This window comes from Gadus chalcogrammus, chromosome 23 (genome assembly GCF_026213295.1).
Source record: "Gadus chalcogrammus isolate NIFS_2021 chromosome 23, NIFS_Gcha_1.0, whole genome shotgun sequence".
Taxonomy (NCBI): domain Eukaryota; kingdom Metazoa; phylum Chordata; class Actinopteri; order Gadiformes; family Gadidae; genus Gadus; species Gadus chalcogrammus.
In genome coordinates, this window is record NC_079434.1 from 20,286,931 (window position 1) to 20,300,334 (window position 13,404).

At 46.9% G+C, this 13,404-nt stretch overlaps 1 protein-coding gene across 1 annotated transcript in view; it reads left to right on the forward strand.

Annotated features, from left to right (window-relative positions):
* Window positions 1-13,404, forward strand: part of LOC130377031 (cadherin-6-like) — a 136,775-nt gene that overhangs the window by 103,949 nt on the left and 19,422 nt on the right. The gene's annotated exons all lie outside the window — the stretch shown is intronic.

Genomic DNA, 13,404 nt, shown 5'->3' on the forward strand with positions numbered 1-13,404 from the left:
TGTGTGTGTGTGTGTGTGTGTCCGTGGTAGTGTGGATGCTTAGGTACATCTTGTGCGTATGTTTTCCTCTTCGGATGAAGGTGCTGTTGACGGACAGATCCATACAAGTGGATATCACAGAATTAGATGGTGCCTTACAGGGAACTGATCTGTTTCATGAGAGCTGATGCTATCTCCTATCCGCCTGAAACCCCACCTGCCTCCTCAACTCAACTGTATCACACATACCCAATCATATTTTTAAAGCTCCTCTTTTCACAATGCATGCACTAACCGTATTCTCACTGAAGTCCCGGCAGTGCGGGATAAGGAAGCAATGAACAAATTATCATTTTTGACTCAGTGTATCGCTGTACGGAATATAAAACTAGTTCCCGAGGTCTTTCCAGCCGAAGGCCTCTCGATTCCCACCACAATGTCCACAGTCTGCCTCCCTGCTCCACTGAGCAAGACGCCCTCCCCTTTACCCTTCTTCCATGACTTGTTTCCAAAGTGGCTTTGGGTAAAAGCGTCTGCTATATGAAAGAATAGTAAAAGATCATGTCGTCTCGGTATGTTTTCTGGAAACTCTCAGGGTGTTTGACTCCGCACCGAAAAGGTTCCGGTATCGACCCCCCAGCCTGCAGTCAGCCTGAAGGCACCCCTTCAGCAAGAAGCCAGAACCCCCCCCCCCCCCCCACAAACACACACACACACACACACACACACACACACCTGTTCGTTGCATCACGCGCATCTCAAATGCACTTATAATTCTCTTTGGATAATCATGAGCGCTGAAATGACTTAACAGTGAACAAAACAACGAAATAGCCTGAAAGCGACAGTCTGTGGCGGTCAGGGATGGAGTTGGGACTTCTGTGGGAAGTTTGCTGCCCCAGTTCTGCAGGAGCCAGGCCAGGGAGGTCAGGAGGAAGAGGAGGATAACGTTGCCTTGGGCGTCTCCAGCTGTGTGTGGTCTGTTACTGGGACTCGTTCACCCGCTCCACTGGGACCAGTGGCTTTTCCCAGTGACAAACTCTCTCGACTGGCCTGGCCGGGTGGAACTATTTATAGTCCGATACATATGGTGTGTAGCATTCAGTCCCTGGGGCCCGTCTGTTTGTCCGTCTGTGATGGAATAACTCGAAATAAAGTAATACAAAGCTATATCAAAGTAGATCCATTCGTAAGTGGCTGGATGGATGATTGTATTGATGGATACTCTGGATGCATGGAGGACAGGATAGAGGCTGTAGATATATAAATATGGATGGAAGGGTAAGGACTGAATGGACGGAATGGTGGACAGACAGACACGCAGACAAGTTGTTGTTTTTTGTCATTAAATACGATGCGCCATTTGTGGCATTTTCCTCACGGCGATCAATGTTGTTTTCTGCGGGGCGGGTAGAAACACAATGAAGTATTAAGGTGTGAAATGACTCGGTGAGTAGCCACACATCTCCTTGATTGAGGTTTTTATTAGGGTGACATTGTGGTTCAAGGCGGCCTGCGTTAACAATTTATTTTGCGAAAATTGAACAAGCAGTAAACACTGATTACAGTATTTTTTGAGAGATTCGCCGCATTACCTGCCGCCGTCTTTCACCACCACAATCAGGAAGTCTATTTGTGCCGGGCCGCGCTTCATCCTGCTTTAATCTATTTCACCATACCCACTGCGTCTCTGCATAACCAACCCCCCGACTAAACTCACACGTTTATCCCACTCTGGTTGATTCTCCTTTGTGGCCTTATGTCTGGGCGACTGGGGGAACACCATTATTATCCGCCTCTTGTATTCCGTCTTGAGTTAGTCTTTTCTACATCCAGTCGTCACATTAATGTGTGCAGCATTGATCCACATAGTTGATAGTCGCAGGCGAATGCATGGACACGCCTCCTCCTCCACCACCCAGCTCTCAGTAGCTCTCGGGTTCAACAGTGCGCCATTAAAAATGTATAGCCCGCTAACGCTAGGCTACGGTACGTAAACACTCACATCTGTGGAGCTCGGGACAGCTACGCTAAAAGGCTTCACCTGCGTCACCCCGCCCCGCGACGGGCCTCCGTACCTCCCTCCGGCCGTCTGTCGTAGCATCTGCCGTCTCTTATTGCTTAGGCGGGGGCGGCCGGTAGTAACAGGGAGGACATGGGGGAAACACAGACAGGGCCGTCCTCCTCTTCCTGCTTCCACTAGAGCTGTTTCGAGCCTGTGCTGTGTTGGCCTGTAGAGCTAGCTATCATCACTGCTAACCCGCGGTAATGGGGTTCTCGTCGCGGCTGGAATGGATCGGGGGGGTTTCTGATTGGGGGGGCCGATTGGTGAGACGGGTTGATGGAGTAACCTCATCAAGAAATCAGGTTTGCAGTGAGTCTACTTAATGAGAGTTTCATAAGCTAGCTAGGCTTATGAAAATCTGCATTTTCCTGGGCTGTAAAGAGAAGTACAATCACAATGTTATGGATGTGTATACATTCAGCATTGTTTTAAAACATATTTCAGCGTATCGTTTGCAAGCCGTGAATAATGACATTATTGTAATCTGCGGTTAAACCATGTGAACCCACGCCTCGGAACGCTGTTTTGATAAAACTTAACAAGCAGCCGTAATCTTTGAATGCACCAATACACATCACTTCCAGTGCATGTAACACAGCCCCAAAAACAAGTTAATGGATTATTAAATCAAATATGTTGACACGAGTCAAAGAGCCGAAACATGAGCTATGAAATGTTGTGGTGACGGAGTGAGCGACAGGGAACACGAATACGCTAATACTACATTGAAGTTCATTAATATCGGGGTGGAAAGGTCTCGTTCATAATTAATGCCTACTGTCGGGTATTTAGTCATTTAGCAGAAGCTGAGACTTCTGCTGAATTTGTAGATCATTAAGGAGCAGTCAGCGTTAGTGTTAAGCCCTAGAGGTAGACAGCAGACATGACACTAGTCTACACCTTGTTCAATGCATCATCTCTTTCCTTTGCCAATTAGAGTTAAAGTGTGAAGACAAAGGCGTACATTAATATACATTGTGTGACATATGGCTGTACAGTATATGCATCAAAACCTTTGTTGTTCACGACAACAACAGCCCATGCACCAGCGCACTTCCACACTAAAATAAATGAGTCAGGGACACCTTTACATGGCCTCGCACACAGACAGGAACACACACACATACACACAAACCAACACATAACAAACCACGCCATCCACGCATTAAGACATAAACCCCTGAATGAATCAAACGTCTGACGCAGCAAGTGTCCGTTGTCTGTATTTGTGTGTGTGTTTGTCTGTGTCTGCCTACACCTGTGTGTGCGTGTGTGTGTGTGTTTGCGGCAGTAGTGTGCAGTGTTTACCTCTGCGGTGTCACGTCTTGCACCTGGGGCATAGCCAGGGCATTATTGCTAGGGGGGCCAGCTCGGGCCAGTCTTTTATTTGGGCTGGCACTTGATTGTCAAAAAGTTCAATTTTGAAACTCACGCATCGCGTCACTCAGAGCGGCCGTCTTCCTGCAGCCCGTCAGGAAACAAACAATGGATTGAATCAACTTTCCGACATAGCTACTGCTGTTAGCGCCCCGGTTGTCATGGTGATCGTACGAGGAAGCAACCGGCATTCAAGTCGTTGTGGATGTATAATGTCTGGATCGTGTGCAACATCCGTACATTGCCTTCATGAGGGTCAGGCCTCACGGCTCCGTGGACACACAGATCTTTACACTGCATAGCATCCCCCATTCACTCGTATTTGGAACAGTTACAGATTATTAATGACGAAAACGTCAAAAACATAGATGACCTAGTCTGTTATTTCCTTCTTGTGTCCTACACCCTCTAACCTCTCTCTCTCTCTCTCTCTCTCTCTCTCTCTCTCTCTCTCTCTCTCTCTCTCTCTCTCTCTCTCTCTCTCTCTCTCTCTCTCTCTCTCTCTCTCTCTCTCTCTCTCTGCCTCGCTCTCTCTCTCTGCCTCTCTCTCTTTCTTTCCTTCTCTATTCCTCTCTCTTTTTAAAGATAAATATATATATATATTTTGTAAACAGAAAAGCAAGCGCACAAAACGCATTGGAACAAAGCCACACAACCATACACACACACTCACACACACACACACTCACACACACACGCACACACATACACACGGACACACACACACACACACAAACACACACACACACACACATACACATACACACACACACACACACACACAATCACAGGGACACAGACACACACCACGCAGTGATGGAAAGATACACTGGGTAATGGTTTTCCGCTTCTGTTGATGTGGGGTCGGAGGTCACGGCGGAGCCCCTGTCCCAGAACCGTATTATTTTACATTTCAATATCGCTGGAGTAGCTTTCATTTCAACCTGGCAGGGGTGCGCTGGCGGGGTCGGGCCCCTGGCTCGGCAAAGATTAATCCACAGATGAATGATGGGAAATGAGTTTGTATTTTGTCGCGTTTGTTATGGCGCATCTCTCTCAGTGGCACAGACACACACACAGACAAAGACAGAGAGACGCACACAAACACAATCAGAGAGGGACGTATGCACGCACACACACACTCCAGGGTTTACCTGCGGAGGGATTTTTTTAGTGCTCTGGTTTGTGCGTTGTTAGATTGCGTTTATTTTATTGATGTGTTACGTTTGTTCCAGCGCTTGTCGATTATTTCCGCTGATAAACGTTTTATTTTATCGGTTGGCTACGTAAGCCTCTCTCAGGCTCACATTCGTTCATACCAGTCTCTCTCTCTCTCTCTCTCTCCCTCTCCCCCTTTCTCTTGCCCTCTCCTGTCTATCTCCCCCTCTCTCTCCCCATCTATCTGCCCTCTCCTCTATCTCTCTATATCTCTCTCTCACCCTTTCTCTGCCCTCTCTTTTACCTCTCTCCCCCTCGTTGTCTCTCTTTCTCCTTCTCCTTCACTCTCTCCCCTTTCTCTGCCCTCTCCTCTCTTTATTTATATCTCTCTCTCTCTCTCTCTCTCTCTCTCTCTCATTCTCTCCCCCCTTCTCTTCTTCCCTACAATCTCCATTCCACCCCCTATGTTCTGCTGTCCGTCAGTTTATTTCGCCCTCTATCCGTATCCTTCTCCGTATCTCTGCATCTGTCTCCGCGTGACAAATATGTAAACAGGTTGAAATATACTGTAAGAATAGAGCAGAAGGACCGGTGTAAGACACAGCAAAACGCAAAGAGAACCACAGATCAAGAGATCACTCCCACACCTCCTCGCTGCCACCACAGCCAATATTAATCACATGGACACATTTTCTAAGTGACAAATGCAGAAGCCCTGCCAGTGATCTCAGAGCCGGCTCCAAGGCCCGTTGCAGTCATCCAAATGGCTCCGTAGGCACTGTAAATCTCAACCAATATGTTTAATTTCCCCATTTGTTTCCATTAACGCTAGTGCGGAATGCATCAAGCACAGGCGGAATCCTTGTGTGCGTGGGTGTGTGGTGTGTGTGTGTGTATGTGTGTGTATTGTGTGCGTGTAGTATGTTGTAACTCAACATCTGTTCCTGCTCCATGCTCGCGATGTGTTTCTCAACAGGCCAAATCGAAGGCATTGGTCTCATTTTATACAGTCTATGCCTTTGATGTAAGTGCTTACTTTATTTTGCTTTCTTTTTTTATTTCTCGTAAATGTCATGATTCTTGAAATGATATTGGAAAGAAACCCATTAAATCAATTTTTTACAGGTTTGTCACACTGTGTGTATGTGTGCATGTTTTTGTCTGTGTGTCGTTATGTGTGTGTGTGTGTGTGTGTGTCCTGCAATTTGTAAATTAAAATAAATGTGTAATTAAAACAGCGGGAACACATTTGAAGGATAACTAATTAACTCAAAACTTGACTATGAATTGAAAGTTAAAATAGCCGGAAAGTCAAAAACAAAACAATACATGAAATCACAATAACAAAACTAAAAATATCTAGAAAATGCGGAAAAAGTAACATATGCTGGCCTCACAACAAACTCCAACTAATAAATAAATAGAGCAAATAATCGAAAGAAAATAAGTGTTCACTGTCGTTGTCGCTCACTGTCGACAACGACAAAGGCTGCTCTGTTCCCTCTGCGTGAAAATAGAACCAAAGTTTATTAAAACCATTCACATGACCTTGCAGTCAATTTAGCATCTGCTGTGATAAAAAAACACACTTACAAAACGAAAAAACACCACAACAAGAGATTCTACTGGACCCAGAGTGTTTATCCTGCTTTTGTGAGGATAAAAGTGTGCGCTCGGTGAACAGGATGTTCTGCGCTCAGGGAAGATACTGTGCGACCTTGTTATTTTTCCCCACCGTTGACCTAGCGAGCCTGGGGGTGCCGTTTGGTTCGCCCACTGGCCTCGTTGCTCGTTGTATAATCTCTCCGTAGCTATATGGTCCCCCCGCTTCCTGTAATGGGTTTTATTTTTTTCTCGCCTTCACACAAACCGAGGAATACGAGCAGGTCGAAAACATGAATCATGGGGGGTTTGGGAAAATACACACGGGTACAGTAATGCCGCCATAAAATAAACTAATTTTACCAAGAGGTTGGAGAGCCCGGAGAATGAGGGCAGGTTATGTGCATTGCTAACACACCAGGCCCTTGCAACAACAAATGTATGTATTTGAATTTCTTGCTAACGTCGTTGTTGCTACAGATCTTTCCTATGCCTCTCTATTCAACTGTCTGTCTATTTGTATATCCATCTGTCTCCGTCTGTCTGTCTGGCTGCCCTTCTTTCTGTCTGCCTGTTTATCCATCTGTCTCCCTCTCTGTGTATAATCTCTCGCTCGCTCTCTCTCTCTCTCCTCCAGGTGACATCATTCTCTCATTATACAGTATGGGGCATCACAGTGGAGGTTAATGGCAAGCACTCAGATCCGAGGCCTCGGAACCTTGAACTGTCCCCCCCCCCCCCTTCCCCCCCCCCCACACACACACACTCGCACACACACACACACACACACACACACACACACACACACACACACACACACACACACACACACACACACACACACACACACACACACACACACACACACATACACACACACACACACACGTTAAAGAGAGGTTGGGGGTGTGAATAGCGGATGAGCTGCATGTGACCCTGGAGCAAATGGGATGCAATGATCTCCGGCCAAGGTGCCCGGGTGGGCACGGCCGCGGCTGCGGCGACAGCCTGCGCTCCAAACCCAACGACAGAGGCGCTTGTTTGTCCATCAGACCCAAAACTACGCACATGACATATGACACGACTGTCCGATTCTCTCCGTGCCAACAAAACGGATGACGTATTGTTCTCATTTTTTAAATAGCTTCGGTCTTAAAAAAGCGTTTTCTGATAATATTTCCTGCTAGAAAAATCTTTGTTCAGTGACTGTATGTGGAGTTCAGTTTGGGGGTCCATGCAATATTTAACATGATGCCTGCTTTGAATCATTTAATAATCTAGGGGTTTGGGTTAGGGTCGTGTCGCATTAATGGCAGCCCCCATGTGGCATACAGACTCAGGATTTTAACGGAGAGATCACAGGGCTCAACCTGGTTGGTTTAATGGCCAAGGTCCTACGTCTTTTTTACAGGTTTGGATGAATATATGGCAACGCATTTTTCATCAAATGGCTCATCCCAATTATTTGTTCCTTCATATTAAAACGACCCCAGTCCTCAGGGTCACCCAGTAATTGCATCCCCCCCAATAGGGCTAGAGCGTCCACATTGATAACGTTAGAATAACATCATACCCCGATCAATCTAAAAGAGACATCTCTATCTGACTCCCAAGTAACTTTTTGCCCCCATGTATGGTGTGGGGGTTTCTGAATCTCCCCAATGACCTCTCGGAAGGGATGGCTCATCAGGAGATTCAGGAGGTGAACAAACACAAATCGTTGAAATAGTGGTAATATTTCCACCTTCTTTGATAAAATAACAGCGGATGTGAAGTGGGGACGGCCGTTTCAGAAGGTGGATTATTGGGACTATCTTTACTTCAAAGGGGGATGCCATCCCCCCTCACCATTCCAGGGCGAACCAGCCATTGGACCATATTATACGTTTATTTTTCTTTCCGACGCTATAACCCTGTACCCACTGTGTTTTCAGTAGGATTCACGGCCCCCACGGCTTGGTTAGCATGAGCAAAGCGCGCTGGTCTCTGCCCGCTGCCGCAGCGTAGACGTGATGGTCCCTGGGAGCGCTGGGAACTCAGTGCTCCCAGTCGCTCTTAGTCTCTCCTGTCGGCCTCCAGTCATTTGGGTGGTAAGCTAAATAAAGCCGGAGACGTGCCCTCTGCGTGTGCAGACAGCTGCAGAGCTAAACCCCCGCTCTGCGTTCCTCCTCAAGATTTCTTCCTCGCTAATTAAGGGAGTTTTTTCTAGCCCTCTGGGGGGCTAGGGTCAGGGGGGGGTCATACATATACGGCCTGTTAAGCCCTTTAAGACTGTACCTGTGATTAAGGGCTGCACAAATATAATATAATATAATTGAAATATAATGGTTGCGTGGACACACACGTGGTTCCGTTCGCTCTATGGTTGAGGGTCTGCGTCGGCGTGTCGTGCCATGCCTGGGCACTTCCCCTCGCACCCTCCATTCCAGTTTGTGCAACCTATCATTATTAATATGGTGTGGAAACTGGATATGGACTGTACAACGTAATGGTATTAATGCATCGTAACGTTGTAGGCCAACCACCATAAAGATGTAGAAGAAGAGTCATGCGCGTTTCATCTCTTCCACATGATTCTGGCCAGGAGTTCAACGCCATTTGGCTGTCTTTATATTCTGGTATAATTCTTATCGACGAATTATACAAAAGCACAACAAAATATAAATGTTGTCCTATCTGCATAGCATCGACAAATTATATAAAAACATAACAAAACATCAATTTTGTCTGGATAATATTCGCAGGGAGCACTGCAATTATTATTTACAATTTAAATCCGAACCAATACCGTTTGATACCTCTTGAGGGTGTGTGTGTGTGTGTGTGTGTGTGTGTGTGTGTGTGTGTGTGTGTGTGTGTGTGTGTGTGTGTGTGTGTGTGTGTGTGTTTATCCTTGAGAGCCTCTTTCAAAGTAAACCAGCTGAGGTACCGCGTTCGCTCCCCATTGTCCTTGACCCCTGGGTCGCCTGCTTATAACACCGCCCCCCCTAGTGCTAAGGCCCCTGCGTTGTGTTTTACTCGTTCTCAAAGCCGTATTTCTTTCTAAGCCCAACCAAGGTCCCTAGCTCGCCCGACCCTATGTTGGTGACTTAAGTAGCCGTTTTATAACCTTTTTCGCCTGTCCTTTACCTTATTCATTGCATTCAGGCTTCGAAACCCTTAAAAGCGGTATTCATTTGTCATGTTATATTGGTAGACAAAATGTTTATAAAATTAACCTTTAGAATGGAGTTTTTTGGTGAAGCAATGGCGAACAAAGGGAGGCATAGTCTGCGAACATCCGAAGAAGAAGAACGAATGCTCCCTGGGGAATCAAAGCTTCTATTCATCAACCATCAAACAGTTCCACCAAATGGCCAATGCCACAACAGCTCCCCTAACTACCCAACGCAAGATAAACGATCCAGGCCCCATGCTAGCCACGTGGATTCATCGCTGACAGAGTGGATAGCAACCACCCCGGCAACAATGGAAAGCCTTGCATCAACTCAGAAACAAAGTGGATGCAAGGTACGCATCAAACACATCGTACACATTCACTGAACGACAATCATGAAAATAAAGCGAACGCTTAAAATGCACAAATGCACAACTTGGCGCTCAATCAATGAAATGCGTTGATGGGTCGTCCCGGATTGTATAGACCAACCACAAATAAACATTCATGTTATCCATGCAGAAATCACACAGGTGGGAAAATGTGTGTGTGTGTGTGTGTGTGTGTGTGTGTGTGTGTGTGTGTGTCTGTGTTTGTGTGTCTGTGTCTGTGTGTGTGTGTGTGTGTGCGTGTTAGTTTGTGCAATAGATTGTGAATGTGTGTATGTCATACATAGTGAGTGTTTGTGTAAGTGTGTGTGTGTGTGTGTGTGTTAGTATGTGTTATGTATGAGACAGTCAGAGGTTGTATGGGTACAGGAGAGTGCCCTGACATGTGTCTGTGGTGTAAAATGCAAAGTTCCTAGTAGCCAAAGCCGTGTGTGTGTGCGTGTGTGTGTGTGCGCGCGTAAGTTGTCATGTATGTGCACGTTCACACACACACACACACACACACCCTAACCAACGTTGTTTTTGTCTATCCCCATCATGGCCTGTCCCCGCTGCACTGTGGTGCTACACTGCAGTAGTTTGGCCGTAATATTCAATTACAGCAAATGACAAAAAGAGGCTTGTTTTCCCTGGCAGAGAGAGAGAGAGAGAGGGAGAGGGAGAGGGAGAGAGAGAGAGAGAGAGAGAGAGAGAGAGAGAGAGAGAGAGAGAGAGAGGGGGCGAGAGAGGGGGCGAGAGAGAGAGAGAGAGAGAGAGAGAGAGAGAGAGAGAGAGAGAGAGAGAGAGAGAGAGAGAGAGAGAGAGAGAGAGAGAGAGAGAGAGAGAGAGAGAGAGAGAGAGAGAGAGAGAGAGAGAGACTGAGAGAGAGTGACGCCCGGCTTCCCCCTCTGGATATCTCTAGTGTATATTACACCTAGCATTCTACCAACAATCAGATCTCATAGGCAGTCACAAACAATGATGCTAGTTTATTGATTTGAATTACCCCATTACTGGGGCCTGGAGGGCAGCCACAGAACAGATAACCCAAAAGACCCCCCCCCCCCCCCTCCCCACACACACACACTCCCTTCCTCCCTCCCACCCCCCCTCCCAACTCATTTCCCATTACGGGTCCGCTTCATACATTTATTTAGCCATTGATTACAAGTTGTTTCGATTTTTGGCGAGCAACGCCGCGATTCAAATGCAAACCATATGGGCCTCGCCGGAGTGAGATGGAGTGAGTGTCTGCGTGTGCGTGAAAGAGAGAGAGGGGAGAGAGAGGGGAGTGGGCGGGAGAGAGACAGGTTTTTTACTTTAAAAAAAATCCTTACGCCATTCATGTCGAGAATTCCTCCAAATGTCAGTTGATGTCCCCGTTGAGCTTTCTTGCGGTGAAGAGGTCTTACTGTGCCCACTTCATCCCTCAAATAACATATCTAATCAACGCACAACTCAACCTCCCACTTCCTGTCTTCATTTAATTCCTGGTTAATTCGTCTCCAACATCCATAGCATGATAGGTTACTCTTCCTTTGGACTCGTCAACTATTTCTCACAACTATTTGTAATACCTGTATATTTTCCCATGAAACTTTTTTCTCCACTGATTTAGGTTGTTATTCGAAATGTCTGAGAACATTATGGAACGGTTCCGTACAGAGAAATAAATCTTTTTCACTTCCCTCTCGCTTGATCCGGTGTTTCTGATTGTGTCTGCCCGGTCTAATCTCAGCCCTTCTTCACTCACAGGTTTAAGATAACACTAAGCTACACTTTCTGGAGTCCAACACAACAAACTCTCCCCGGCACTCAAACTCTCACTCATGTCCCCGACACTCACTCGCAGGAACAGCTCGACTCATCCAGAGACGAGACCTCTCATGGAGTGAGACTTTGTTCAACAAATTTCAAACAGACAGGGTCAAGTAAAAGTTCAACAAGAGAGTTGTGGTTCTCTGTGGGGATCCCTTCCATTTTGTTTTCGCGTCTGAGAACATTATGAGCTGAGCAAGGATCGCAAATAACGGACACCCTTGATAAATCGTTCTTTCACATTAGTCGCTTTGATACGAAATGATGGGAAAATATGGTTCCAGGTTAAAATATCCAGTAAGGGCGACGAACGGGAGATGGTTCTCTCTCTATCTCTCTTGTCTCCTTTCATTTGGTTTGTATGTGTCTTTCCCCTTCACTGTGAGTAGTGTACCACCATGATATGGACGGTGTGGTTGTGGTAGGTTTATAGTTCTAGTGATTAGAGCAAAAGTTGCATCCGTCGCCGAACCCAAAACGACGATGTGAAAATAGGGTTCAGGGTAAAACATTCCCGAGGTTATCTTTGAACCCCTCCTTGTCAGTCTTTGTCTCAGCGCTCCCTTCTCTGTGACGTTGCACCTGCACCTCTGACCACCACGGTTCAGCGCCCAGCTAATAAGCCCCCAACAACCAAACTGTCCCATCAAACGAGCGTCAGCGTGGACCCCCCAATCCCCCGCCCCCCTCTGCTTACACGTCGCGCTGCAAAGTCCGAGCGGTCAAGCCATCGACCAGCTTCTCGTGAAGGCGAGTACTTTTGAAAGAAAACATACAAATATATATTTGCAAGACCCCCCCCTTAAGGTAGGTAGGGTAGGCGATTCATTTTAGAAGCTTTTTATTGATTTATTTTGAAATTCTATTTACATCCCCGAAAAGCGATCGATAAATTAAATGCTCTTATGAATAAATTAAATCAAAAACTGAAGCCTAGCTATCTGTGGCTATTGCTGGTGTTAGTGTTCCAACCTCTCCTTCATGCATCCCATTACAGAATTGCAACATTTCTAGTCAGGAAAAGGTGGTGAGATTTTATTTCAAACCACAAACAAGAGTCATACAGCGAAGGCTTTATCCAATAGGAGGCAGAAGGTCAGCCATAAATAACAAACAACGACAGGAGCGTCAGCTGGGCCATTGAGCTGTCGGACCGTCAAAACAAAACAATCCAACTCCTCCGGACATACGCCTGAGAACCGAGCGGCCAGATGTACCGGCCCCAAAAAAGTAACCGCACACAAAGCATTGATCTCAACAACTAAACAACAAAGAGCTCGTTGGAATCGAACAACCCTCCCCGCCTGAGCCTCGGTGGCGTGACAGAAAGCAAATGGGCGGGCATCTATCGGGGTACTGCTTTTATCCCCGTTACGCGATCGAACCGCCGTCGGCCCCACAAAATAGGTCGGAGCGCATAACACAGGCCTGTGACACGCCCTTCAAACCGCTTCCAGCCTGTCGACATACCAGGCCGGCTAGCTGTGCGCAACCTAGCCGGCTAACCGCGCATGACCGGAGTCTGAGACGAAGGCCGACATGTTGTTAAAGCTAGCGAGATAGTCGGGTGTTTTGGGGGCAGGGCTTTGGAGGGAGACCTGAAGGGATTTTCGAACCGGTTTTATCCGGTTTTACACTTTCAAAAACCTAGCTTACTCTGGCTAGTTCCCCCAAATTACCCACCGTCCCATTTACAGCGAGAAACGAACGAAGACTCAGCGGCAGAGTGAGTTATTCAAGCGTGGACATCTCGTCGGGGGGGAGAGGAGGAGCAAGAAGAGGAGGAAAAAGAAGGAGAAGCAGAGAGGGAGCGAGGCAATGACAGTCTGTCTCCCCTCTAATCCTCCCTGGCGGAGGCTTGGCGGTAATAGTGTGGCGAC